A 14981-nucleotide genomic window follows, 5' to 3' on the forward strand; every position below is an offset into this window, starting at 1 on the left:
TAAGATTAAATTACTGGTGTTAAGTAAGTCAAAATTATATCTCCAGCACTTATTGTCAACAGATAAACTCACTGGTTAAGTGTCAGTCTAAGCTGTAAGAGTTAATATGTGATATATATAGATGTTTGCTTTAAATATGTGGTCAAGTGCACTGTAGTTTTACCTCTGTACTGTGTCAATTTTGATTATACAAAGTCCTTCTGAAAGTTGATAGAAGTGTTAACAACAAAACACTCAATCAAGTAACAACATTATAAATAGTCTCTTAGATAAGGGAGATGTCTAAATTTTGATCTTGTTGTCTCCAGCCATGGGAATTGTCTTTGAAAAGCTGAAAAATGCAATCAGATGAACATATTTAATGTCTAATAAAGAAATATTAATATACTTGTACATTGTATTGCATTTCAGTTTATGTTAAACATGAAATATGATGTGGTTTCAGAACTATTCATGTTTTTATTCCAATATGACTTTGCAAATACTAATTTAAACATTGGTTTCGGACTTGAGTAGTCTAAAACAATTGCACAACACTGGTATTGTATTATACAGTAATGTCAGTAAATAGTTTTCAACAGATGTATGAAATATACAGTTATAGATTTTAACATGATGTTTATTAATACCCTAAATTATTTTGAAATGATACTACCTTAATCTAAATATTTGTACCTTTTTGAAACCTGATTAGAAATAAGTATTATTGAATTACAATAAGATGAGCAAAGAATATATGTATTTATTTTAGCTGATTATATTATCTTAATATATTATTCAATTATCTTTATTTAAAAACTAAGAGGATAAGAGAAACTGATCCAAATATTATTTGTGAAGGTAGAAAGTTTGTTTGGTTAGATTCACTAACCAAACAAAGAGGTATATTACCTCATAGCGATAGGGAATGGTTTTTAAGGTTAAGAATTACAAGTTTGGAAGTTCTTTGTTTTTTTTTTTTTTATTCTATCACTTTGGTGTCACTCAGAAACATGCAAAAATCATACAAGAAAAACTTTTTGAATTCTGTATCCAAGATGGCACTAAGAATAAACAATATTTACATAAACTCATGCATAAAACAAACTCAAAACTAGGAAATGAAATGTTTATCCATAAATGTTAATGGTCTAAATAATAGTAATAAAAGGAGAAGCCTATTCAAGTATATAAACTTACATAAACCACAAATGGTCTTTTTACAAGAGACACACTTATTAGATAGAGATATAAATGACTTAAATATTAATAATTACACAGTACTAATAAACTCTCAATACAAATAAAAAAAAGAGGAGTAGCTATACTACTTCACAACTCAGCTATAACACCTAAAATAATTATTACTCATCAAGATACATCAGGTATGTTTTGTCTAGCTTCAATAGAGTTAAATAAGAGAATCTATACATTAGTAAATCTATATTGGATCCCAGGACTAGGATTAAAAACAGTTAAACAGCATTTTGAAGGGATAATTTATTTAACTAAGGGTAGCCTGTTATTGGCAGGAGACTTCAATTGTATAATGAATGAAAAAGATACAGATTCTAAATCCAAAAGAAGAAAACAACCTATCTCTAAAGCACTATCAAAATTTATAGATACATTGTATTTAAAAGATATAAATGAATTTGCAGAACCAGACTCACTAATCTTCACATTTTATTCTCATAGATATAAAACTAACTCTAGAATTGATAGAATATATGTTGCCAATGACCTAATAACAAAAATTGACAAAGTCAAAATTATAAATTGTCCCTTATCTGATCATAATGCCATAGTCTTTGAGATAGAGCTTACACCATTTTATTCAAATCCCATTACTAGGATACCTTCCTATATCACAACATTGGCAGATTTCAAATAATATAATGAAGAAACAATCAAACACTTTCTAGAAATAAATTACACAGAAGATATTTCAGAAATATATGTCTGGGATTCATTAAAAGCAGTTACATATGGGAAGATATTATCCTGGTACATAAATAAAAGGAAGTTATGGAATAAAGATATGCTAGACTTACAAAACAAAGCAGATAAATCGAAACTGGAAATACAAAAGGGTAATGCTACTGAAGTTCAAGAACTTACACAAATCAATAAGAAGTATACAGAATTGCTACATCATAAGATTGTGATTAACTTAGAAAAGATAAAAATAAACTCATACTCTACTAATTCAGCACACCTGAGATACTTAACCAATAGAACAAAAAAAATAATTAAATCTAAGCAAATAAAAGAAATATTTTTTCCTAATACTAACAAAAGGGTTACGGAACTAAATGATATTTTAGAAGCATTTAGACCCCAATTTAACATTGATAATTCCATAAATACTCAAGATACAGCTACTAAGGATATAAAAAAATACTTAGAAAATAATATTCATATTAAATTAACGCAAGAACAAATAGACATTACAAGCAAACCAATCAATATGACAGAATTAAAATCACAAATTAAAAAGCTCAAGACAAATAAAGCACCTGGCCCAGACAATATGCTACCAGAAATGTATAAATTAACACCCAATCAAGCCATATCCTTATTATTAAAATATATGATATAGCCAATAAAGATTTGAATATACCACCCTCTTGGAAATATTCATTGATATCCCCAATTATCAAACCAGATAAAGATGAAACGCAGTGTTCCTTATATGGGTCAATATCATTACTCAATATAGACTATAAGATGTTTATGGCTATATACGCAGATAGGATCAAACACTTTCTTCCTTTCTTAATTCACAAAGATCAAACAGGTTTTATTAAAGGAAGAAATACTTCAGATAAAATTAAAAGAATACTAACATTAATAGATTATAGCAAACATAAAGTCCTAGATTTAAATGTAATCTCATCCAGTCCAGTCCAGGTTAGGCAGAGTCCCTCATTGACTCTCTTCAAGAGGAATCTTGATGAGTGGATGGGAGATCATAGGTTTACCCCGGGTATCACTTCTGTGTCACTGTTAGACAGAGGCACAGTATACTAACCTCGAAAAAGGGCATAGCAAAATTAATTTAAAATGGGTGGCGAAAGCCAAACATACTCTGGCTAGGCTTATAAATGCCCTAGGGCAGATAGCCTAGTATGAACCTATGAACCTATGAACCTATTAGATATTAATAAAGCTTTTGATATGGTTAACTGGAACTTTCTTTCACTAGTTTTAAAAGAATATAACTTTCCTTCTAATTTTAATAATCTTATCCAAATACTATATGACAAATCTACTGCATATGTTAAACTGAGATCATATAGATCAGGCCCTATAACAATCAAAAAGGAAACTAAACAAGGTTGCCCTTTATCACCATTGTTATTTGCATTATTCATAGAACCCTTTGCAAATCAAATCAGATCAAACAATAACATAAAGGGCATTTGTATTAATAAAATGTTAAACCTTAAAATCCAACTCTTTGCTGATGACATACTATTAACTCTCTCAGATGCAAATGAGTATTTGAATGCTCTATTTAACTCCATGAATAAATTTCAAAATATTTCAGGCTTACAATTTAATGAAAACAAAACTAAAATTATGCCCTGTAATTGTAAAAAAATAATATAAACAAAAGATTTTCCAAATATATAGTAACAGAAAGTAAATTATTATATTTGGGAATAAATCTACTCAATGAATTAACAGATTCTCTAATATTTAACTATAATAAAATACTAGACAAAATAGAACAAACAATTGGTTGCTGGAATAAATATATCTTTTCAACAGCAGACAGATTATATCTTATTAAAATAATCATATTTCCCAAAATATTATACTTAATACAAAATTTTTCATTGCCACCTCCCAAATATATTATTCAAAGATACAATAAACTAATTTTAAATTTTCTATGGTTTCCAAATAAACCCCTTATAGCCTTAAATAAACATTTGCCAGATTGGGAAGATGGTGGAATTAATTTACCGGATATTGATTTATATATTACCTCATGTGTTATTAAAAACATAACACTATGGTTAAATAATTCATACACACCTATATGGAAACAAGCCCATGAGCAGATTTACATAGAAATCAATTATAATCACATACAAGACGACTTAACAGTAATACCATCACCCCTTATATGGATGTTAAAAGATAATTTTTTAGGGAAAAGGAACAATATTAATACATTGCCATCAAACTATATAAGCTCTATACTTTCAGTGTTCAAAACATATATAAACAAAATACCAAATATTAATTTTTTGGATTTTTCTTATTTTCCCTATAGCTTTTAAACCAAATATTCTAGATACATTCCAAATATCTAAAATAAATATACTTAAAGAAGAAATGTTACTCTCTTGGCATCAACTTATAGAGAAAGGGAAAATTCTAACAAAGGAACAGATCATTTATAATTATAATATAAATAAAGACAATTGGTTGTTTTTACAAAATCTAAGGCATTTTCTTATAAATAAAATAGAACAAATGCAACCTTCAGTTAGACATGAAGCTCCAAAACTCATTGAATACCTTATTCTTATCACAAAACAGCCTTATCAGGGTACAGGTTATTTGTCTAATATCTATAAAATTGTTAAAAAAAAACAAAAAACTATCATGAAAAATTATACTGGGATTATTATACTTTAATAAACAACCATCCTCCAATTGAGGAAGAAAAAAGTAATATTCTAAAATCTTCCAAATTTTCTACATTATCAAAATACTGGCAATTATTCACTTGGAGATATCTACACAGAAGTTTCTATACACCACATAGGTTAGCCAAAATGTATTCTATTGAAGATCAATGTTGGAGATGCCATACCAAGATAAAAGCCGATTGGCAGCATGTTTTTTATGAATGTATATGTCTCAATATGTACTGGAAATCCATTAACTATTTTTTTCAGACTGTTTATAATGGTAATTTTCAATTAACAAAGTCTTTAATTTTATTCAACTCTCCTATTCCAAACTATGTACCAAAAAAAGACACTAAAATCCTATGGTCACTATTGGCAATTTCACGTAAAATCATAACTATACACTGGAAAAATGAGGCTTCGCCTATGTTCAATGAATTTAAGACTTTAACAACAACAGTTGCTCACATGGAAATATTAACAGTGAAGAACAGAACTAAAAGATCTACTTCTTACTATTACTCTTGGATGAAAGTACTGGAAATACTCAAAAAGATCGAAGAAGATATATCATCTTATGTTTCTAATTTTATATAATATAGAATTTCAATGTTATTTGCATAGATACCAATGTAAATAGTTATATAATGGTTTGAAGTTAGTAATGTTTTAGAATTGTAAATAAGTTATTTATCTTTATTTCATGTAATGTTTAAGACATCTTATTTGAAATAATAAAAAAATATTTAGTGAAAGGTGTATTCATCTCCAGGTCAATAAATTCTTACTAACAAATAACCTTCTCTCAAACACTTAACATGGGTTTTGCCCATCACATAGTACCACTACAGCTCTCTTTTCCTTCACTAATACTGTAAACCATCACAAAAATAACAACAACTTTGTATCTGCCATCTTTCTACAATTATCAAAAGCTGTTGATATGGTCTCCCATTCTAAACTAATAGATGTACTAACTGAACTGTCCTTCTCACCAGCTGCCACTGCATGGTTTCATAACTATTTATCTGGCCATCAACAATCTGTTCTTTGGCAGGGAGACCTATCCCCATGTCTTCCTTTATCCGTTGGTGTCCCCCAAGGATCTATCTTGGGCTCTTTCCTTTTCTCTCTCTTCTAATAATCTACACACAGCTACTCCACATGGTTCTATAATACAGTATGCAGATGATTCAACACTTATCTGTGCTACCACTTCTCTTATCAGCTCTTCATTCCTAAACATGGGTATCTTTAACTTCTGTTGAAACATGGTTAGCCAATGCCCATCTAATCCTGAACCCAAACAAAACTAAATTATTACTCTTCCAACCTAACCTAGCCAATACCCATCTAATCCTGAACCCAAACAAAACTAAATTGTTACACTTCCAACCTAACAAGATATCTATCTCATGCCCACTATTTAACATAATAGCCGAAGACAATACTGTCATCTCCCTGACAACCCATTCAAAGCTTATGGGAGTGGAAATAGACAATGACCTAAAATTTGACTTGCATGTCCCCCTAACAATAAAAAAAGTCCATAAGAAACTTGCAAGTCTATATAAGCACAAAAGGTTCCTATCCACAATGGCCAAAATTATATTAGCACAAACCCATCTGCTCTTCACTCTACTATATGAATCTCCAATTTTAACTAATCTAAGGAAAACTGACCTATCTAAGCAAGATGCATGTTATAATAAAATTGCTAAGTTTGCATCTAACTGCCATATAGAACACATCATTGTACAGCTTTAAGGATACTAGACTGGTTTGAGCTTCCCAACATTATTCTTTACAACCAACTCTCTCTAACTCACAAAATTGTGACACAAGCAACCAGAATCCCTGCACTACAAAATATCATCCTTCCTTACAGTTCCAGCAGACCACTTCACTCTAGCAATAAAAACTTACTCACTGTCTCCAAGGCCAGCAACACTGCAGGAGAATCTCTATTTTCCAACTCTATATCTCATATATTGGAACTCCCTACCTAAATCCATTCTCTCAATCTTACCCACTAACCACTTTAAGCCATTGCTTAAAGCTTATCTAAAAATAAGTCCCTATATTCCTGTATTAACCCCTCATGAATGCTCTGATACATCACAGTATACCCCAGCTATATCCAACTTCTTCCCCAGTGTTTAATCCTATATTCCTATCGACCTGTCTTAACCTTTTATCTTGGCATAAGTCATACTTTACAGATAGTACTAGCTATGTTCAAAGCCTAGGGTATGTTGTCAAGATGTAACAAATTTGTATTTTCTTACTATATTTTGTTTACTTTATACTTTATCGATTATTGTAATGTGCGCATTAAACTTTATTGTTACTCATGGAGCTTTTCTCCCCGGGCCTCTGCTGAAAAAGGGCCTGTGTCCAATCAGACATTCTGGGTAAACAAATATTAAATAAATAAATAAAAATAAAAATAAAGCAACAGACCTTAATCCACTGGAGGATGGTAGCACTGCTCAGACCTTTAGTTAATTACACTAAGGAGAAAGAAATGGGTTCTAGGGAAAGAAAGAAAGAAAGAAAGAAAGAAAGAAAGAAAGAAAGAAAGAAAAAGAAAGAAAGGGCTTCATAGACTCTTTCCCACTAATGATGAATTAGTGTAGAATACACTATTGTTATGATGAAAATAAAGTATATATATATATATATATATATATATATATATATATACACACACACACACACACACACACATATATATATATATATATATATATATATATATATATATATAATTTTTTTTTTTTTTTTTAGTTTATGGGTGGAATTTTCCTTCAAGTTGTATATTTTGATACCCCTTTAAGCTGTGAGGAAAATTCTTTAGCAGCATAAAATGATATTTTGATCAGTTCAAGTTTTTTTTCCACTTAATCAGTAAATGAAATGCTGGGGAAATCCAGAAAGAGAAAATATGAACGTATATTAAAATAAAGTCAATTGAACCAAACACTTCTAGAGGCATTGCCTATATATGACTCTATCATTGTCCATCTTGGTGTGAATGACCTGAGACGTACCTCCCTGGGCTACATGAAAAGGGACATGGAGGAGCTATCCGATCCTGTAGCTCAGGCAGGTATGACCCTAGCCCTGAGTAGCATCCTGCCATCACCCAGAATGATGCCACAGTACAAGGACAAAATGATTGACTTCAACAATTGGCTAAGCTTCTGGTGTCATTCTAAGGGGTTCCAGTAGCTGTCTGCCTGGGATGACATGATTGACAAACCATGATGCTTTGCCAGAGATGGCCTGCACTTGTCACCCCTGGGATTATGGATACTAGCTAAGACTCTTGCCACCCTATAGTGCCTTTTTTAGGCAAGGTTCAAATGACAAATTCACCACCATAACAGGTACAAGCAAGCAAAATCTGAGGGCATTGCTACTCAGTGCTAGAAATCCAAACCTCAAACTGCACACATTCAAGGCACTCCTTAAAATGGAGAACATCAACATCTGTGCAGTGACAGAGACCTGGATCAAGGCTCCAGAGAGTACCCCTGCATTACCAGGATATAATTCATACCACACCATTCGACCACCTAACCTGGACAGAAACACTAAAGGCAGAGGCGAGTTCATATTCATTAAGGATATCCACACCTCCAGGCTAGCTGCTCAGCATAATGCATCCGAGATTATCCAAGTGCAACTAACTCTGGGCAAGACCGCAATCCAAATTGCAGCTTGCTACAGATCCCCCACCATGCCCCAGGATTCACACTCCTCATTTCTTGATACACTGGAAAATATTAGGGTACAACCTAACACCCTAATAATGGGCAATTTCAACTACCCCACCATTGACTGGGAAAACTACTCATGTACCAACTCTTGTGCTCAACGTTTTATGGAATTCATAAATTCCAGCACCTTGGATCAACTTATCGACACCCCCACCAGGGGCAGCAATATCCTAGACCTGGTCAGTACCAACATGGGCAACTGGTGCTCCACATAAGAGGTCAATTCCTCTAGTCAGATCCGACCACAAGCTTATCACCCTAGACATCCACATCCCACCCCCAACCCCCATTACGGAAACCACCATAAAAATATTCTCCAAAGCCAACTTCACACTTCTTAAGACAGAAGTGGCAAACTTCACAATACCCATGCTGACAGGCAATAGAAGTATGACTGCTGAATCCTACACAAATGCACTTTATAAGCACTTACACGAGTGCATGGATCGTGCAATCCCTAACAGAACCAAGATGCTATCCTCCAAAAAAAGGAAGCCAATCTCATAGTCCCCTACCATAAACAAACTCTACAACAGAAGAAAGAAACTGTTGCAAAAAAAAGTTAAATCCCATGATTGGAAGAAGTCCCTGGTCAGCCTCAGTAAGAAGCTGAGATCCAGGAAGTCCCTGGTCAGCCTCAGTAAGATGCTGAGATCCCTCATAAAATCCTCCAAAGCTAGTTACGAAAACAAAATAATCACTGACTCTAACGACAACCACAAAGCATTCTATAGCTATATCAAGAATCTCAATGGCAACAGTCAGATCTGCTCTGAGTTACAGCACAATGTCACTAAATATACAGAACCAACTGATATTGCCAACATCCTGGCAGATAGGTTCAGTGCTAACTTTACCCCCCTCTCATCCCCTAAAAGGCCCATCTCTATACCAGAAGAATGCAAAGTTCCTGTAATCATGGCTGCACAAATACAAAACACTCTCTACAAAGCCAAGAACACAGCATACATGGGACCTGACAACATCCCAGGCTGTGTTCTACATGAACTACAGAATGAACTGGTACCCCACCTAAGTACCATGCTCAGTCATAGCCTCACCTCAGGCTATGTGCCCACTGAATGGCGCACAGTGACGGTTATCCCACTCCACAAAGGCGGAGCCACCACAGACCCCAGTAACTACTATCCCATTAGCCTGATGAGCTTGGTCTGCAAGGCTATGGAATGTATCATCATGGAACTTATAAATAATGACCTTGGTAATCTCCAAACTCTGGACCCAACCCATTTCGGGTTTGTAAAAGGCAGATCATGTCCCCTAAACCTGATAGACTTCTTTGAAGCGGTCACCAAAGCCGTAGATGAGGGTAAGGTGGTTCACACAGCCTATCTAGATCTCGCCAAGGCATTCAACACCATCCCCCACTCTGGAATTATAGATAAACTCACAAAACTAGGTATAAATCCGTATGTCACAAGATGGGTTGCCAACCGGCTCACTGACAGAAGCCACACTGTGAAAGTAGCAGACTCCAAATCCAACTTCAGACCAGTCACAAGTGGAGTACCACAGGGTTCAGTCCTGGTTCCTCTCCTGTTTGGTATCTACTTCTCTGAAGTACAGGCTAACACAGAAGGTCTTCGGCTAATGAAGTTCGCAGATCTCTGCAAACTAGGAGCCATAATCAAAACTCCAAACAATGTGGATATCCTACAAAAGGGCCTCGCAGAGACAGATGCCTGGTGTCAAAGCCATGGCCTCAAGCTCAATGCCCAAAACTGCATAGTCATCCCTTTTGGTAAAAACTCTGTTAGCCATGAACCTGCCACATAGGTAGTAGTCTATTTAACACCAAAAGTGTGATAAGAGACCTTGGGACACAGGTGGACAGTAGTATCTCCTTTGATAATCACATCGCCACAGTAGTCAGGAAATCCTTCTACATGGCACACCTCATCACAAAGGGTTTCTCATCCAGGAAAAAAGAGGTCATTGTTCCCCTCTACTAGTCACTCATTAGACCCATTATAGAGTACAACGCCCCTTTTGGTATGCTCCTCACACGTCATCTGCAACAACTGGAAAGGCCACAGAAATACCTCACAAAGAGGATTACTGGCCTCAAAGAGATGCCCTACGCAGACCGTCTCAAAATACTACAGCTTTACTCCATCACATATCGCCTACTCAGAGGCAATCTCTGCCTAACATACAAAGTTATGTCAAACCCAGAGCTTTTGGACATGCGCCACTTAAAGAAATCCCAATCCCTCTGAGCTACATGGTCTAGGGACCTAAACCTTGTCACCACAATAAACAGAACATGCTGGAGGGATAGATTCCTATAGACTTCCCATACTCTGGAACAAACTGCCTATCTATATAAAACAAACTCTTCATTAGCACTCTTCAAGCAAAATCTTGATGATTGGATGGGAGATAGGAAATTGACCCTGGGGATCACTTCTGTGGCTCTGCTCGACAGTGGCACAGGAAAATAATTTACTTGGGTGGCGAAAGCCAGGGTACCTTTTGGCTAGGCTTATTTAGGCCCTAGGGCCAATAGCCTAGTACCTACCTATAAAGCTATGAACCTATGTGTATGTGTGTGTGTGTATATATATATATATATATATATATATATATATATATATATATATATATATATATATATATATACACACATGTATGTATACATACACACACACTCACACACACACACACACACACACACACACACACACACACACACACACACACACACACACACACACACGTTCTCTACACTGTAATCATGGTTTCTTGTCTATTAACAGCAAGAAAGCTTCTTCCTAATAATTCCAGAAAAGGACTTGTATATCAGTTCTTAACAGTTCATCTAAGAAGGACTCCAAGAATACTAAGAATACTGTCATAGCAACAAAATACATAAATGCCAAATATCCCTCCCTTGTACAGTAATTATATGGACTTCCACTTGAAAAAAAAAAAAAATCATGAATCTGCAAAATATTCGTGGTACAAACCATATGTTGAAAAAGTAAACTAGAGCAGTAATGCTGTTTTCCACACATACAAACATGCATGTACACACAGACACACACAGACACACACACACACACACACACACACACACACACACACACACACACACACACACACACACACACACACATACTTATACACACAAACACAGATATTAATAGAACCATTTGTGAGCTATACATGCATATTTTCTCCATGATATAATAAATATAGCTTTCTTAGAAATGTGCCCCTGTTGTTCTCATCTAGAGGAAAGTATGATGGTTACAGATTGCATCAATATGACACAAATTTTATTTTTATAAAGGCAAACCAGCAAATGTAAAACTTGTAGACTCTGTCCAACAACACCAAGAAAGCACGGACACAAAGCTAGCACTTTCATTCACTTTATTTCATGTGAACTTCCTCAGAAACCTTGAACTCCACCCATAGAACCATTTATATAAAGTGAATGGAAGCACTCGTTTTGTGTCCATACTTTCTTGGTGTTGTTGGAAAGATTCTACAAGTTTTATAAATTTTATTTTGTCAACTTATAAATACTATTTTTTTTTTCATCTGTCAGTATGTTTGTAATTGCAGATGACAAATATTCTGTGATATCTCTCCCATATAAAAATTCTCCCATGCTTTGCTTCTTTTAAATTTGAACAAATTCCTTAATCATTCTCATGGTCATCTGTGATAAGCCATCTATTGATTAATCAGTCAAGTTTCACATTTGTCACAACTGCAATTCTTTTTTTCTCTCCTTTTCCTCGGGAATGCATTGCGTTGTTTAATTTTTGCCTATTCCTCTTCTTTTCTTGTATATCTTGTTTTCAACATATATGCATTTTCCTACTTTCTTCCACCAAGAAGAGTTTCTACTTCTCTCTCCAAATATAAAGAATTCTGTCAGCCACCCTCTATCTACAAATATCTCTTTTATCTTCTTCATCATGTCGGTATTTTACATTTTACTCTTCACTTCTGTCACCATCAAGCTTTATTTATGTTTTCATATCTTACTTTTATCATTTATTATTATGTTAACCAGGTAAATCCTTTAGGCATGACTGCCTCTTGTCAGGGGTGATCTGGAAGCACTGTTTGGCTAAAATGACTTGCTCAAAAGTTTCAGCGTAGACAAAGGTGTCTGAAATAAATAAACCTGCAGCTTCTAGCCATAGTCCTCGCTGCTAAACTGAAGACTGCCACATCCTGTCCCTATCAATGTCAGCACCTTTCATGTTGCTGTTTACTAAACTGATTTTCATTTGTTTCAAAGTTGTCCTTTTTTGTGATGTTTAACCTTATTTAACTTGAATAGCTTCTGTTTTAAGTAAAAATGTAGAATATGCATTCATCTAACTTTCTCCAAGTACTATAATTGTATCTGCTAGCAATGACAAATTTACAAATTTACAGATGTTTCTCCTGCCTCTTTTCCATTTGCCACAGAGGAAATCCAATACCTCAACTCTGTTTTCTTCCTGCAGCTTTTAACATGCAAAAAAGGCATTGTTTTTATTTTAATTTCTTTGCATCATGCTTTATCTCTAATTACATGAATTTTTGGATACAAATACAATAATAATGATTACTCATGTATATCAAAAGAACTACAGACGTGTTTAGGGCAAAGAGTTTGAATATAGTGGTATATGAATACAACTGAAGAAACATTGGTAGCATGTGGTAAACCATCTAGATCCATCTCTAACAGAACAAATGTTCTTTGGGGAGGAGTAAAGATCAATGTATCAGTCAAAAGTAGACTTTTTTTCATTTCAGAAGTACTTTGTTATTTAGAATAAAGTTAAAGCGAATGCTGTGTCACTACATGGAATGTTCCTTATGATATAATTGTCTTAGCATGGAACAGTTTTAAAGACTATTCCTTTCCAACTTCATATTTAAATATTTTTCCTAGCTCTGCAGTTTACAAGGTCATCTTGTACAAAGAAAGTTAAATCTAGCAAAAGTATGGATGCTGTCAAATGGAAAATGAATTCTTGAAGGAGTGTCTTCATTTCACTTAACATTTCAAAAACAATACATAGTAAATCAAGATAATTGAACAGAAAGAAGGCTAACAACAGACAGTGTACATATTCAGAAAATTTGAAGCTTTAATGGTGATGCGGCAAGAAAAGAAGCCGAAAAAAGTGTATTGGACTCTATGAGAAGCAAAGAGCGTATATAATATTTTATGTTTCAGTATGCATATTAGCACTCTACAAAAAGGCAGGTCATTTTTCTTTTAATATTCTACCTGCATAAAACCCCAAAGGCAAATAAAGCAAGGTCAAAGATACTAGGTTTCTCTTGAAAGAAAGGTTACGTTTCTACTACCTCTCAAATACTATCACAATTGTTTACAAAAGAAGTAAATCTTGGGTGTGTTTGGTGACATCTCTTATTTCCTTCGTTAAAGGGCAATAATTTGTTAGATGAAACTGCAAGTGACACTTGTCCATTAGGCATATACTGTCCCCTGAGTTTTCTCTAGGAAGCGAAGACTTAAATGTGAGGTAAAATGAGTAAAGATAAGACTTCTCATTTGACACAGAACATTTCCGCCTGCATGGATACTTTCCTGCAGCCAATACATTTTAAGTCAAGGTACTTTCCAAGTACCTTACACTTAACATTGCTACAGGCTACCTAAACGTCTGTCATATTTCATTTCTGCATCTTTTGTTTCCTTAAAGCTGTCACGTTTTATTGAATATATTAGAAGCAAAGAATGATTTATGCTACCTGCTAGCATTCCACTGGTTGTTGTTTTCGATCTAAGATGTGCCTTTCACTTATATTAGTCTCTCAGAACTAAAATAGTATGCAAAGATTCATTGTACATTGTAGCATTTAATGAGCATTTGTAAAATGATTTCATCGTCTAAACTTTAGGTCTAAGTTAAGGAAAAGAAACTGCAATGAACACAAATTGTTTATCACTTAATAATAAGCAATGAATACTTTTACAATACCTAATATTTTCAGGATGAAACAAGTATGCATTCATAATTACAGCATTTTGATTTTTCTAGACAAATACTTTAGGTTGATATTATCCATTGCAGTTTGTATGAATTTAGTGTTAGACTGTTTAATATCCATCTATATCTATATCTATATCTACATATCTCTCTCTCTCTCTCTCTCTCTATATATATATATATATATATATATACACACACACACACACACACACACACACACACACACACACACACACACACACACACACACACACACACACACACACACACACACACACACACACACACACACACACACATATCCATGCAGGCGGAAATGTTCTGGGTAAAATGAGAAGTCTTATCTGTACTCATTTTACCTCAAATTTAAGTCTTCGCTTCCTAGAGAAAACTCAGAGGACAGTATATGCCTAATGGACAAGTGTCACTTGGCAGTTTCATCCAACAAATTCTTATGCTTTAATGAAGGAAATTAGAGATGTTATCAGATACACCCAAGATTTACTTATTCTGTAAACAATGGTGATAGTATGTGAGAGGGAGTAGAAAAGTAACCTTTTATGTAT

This window comes from Protopterus annectens, chromosome 4.part1 (genome assembly GCF_019279795.1).
Source record: "Protopterus annectens isolate FY-2018-M chromosome 4.part1, PAN1.0, whole genome shotgun sequence".
NCBI classification, from domain to species: domain Eukaryota; kingdom Metazoa; phylum Chordata; order Ceratodontiformes; family Protopteridae; genus Protopterus; species Protopterus annectens.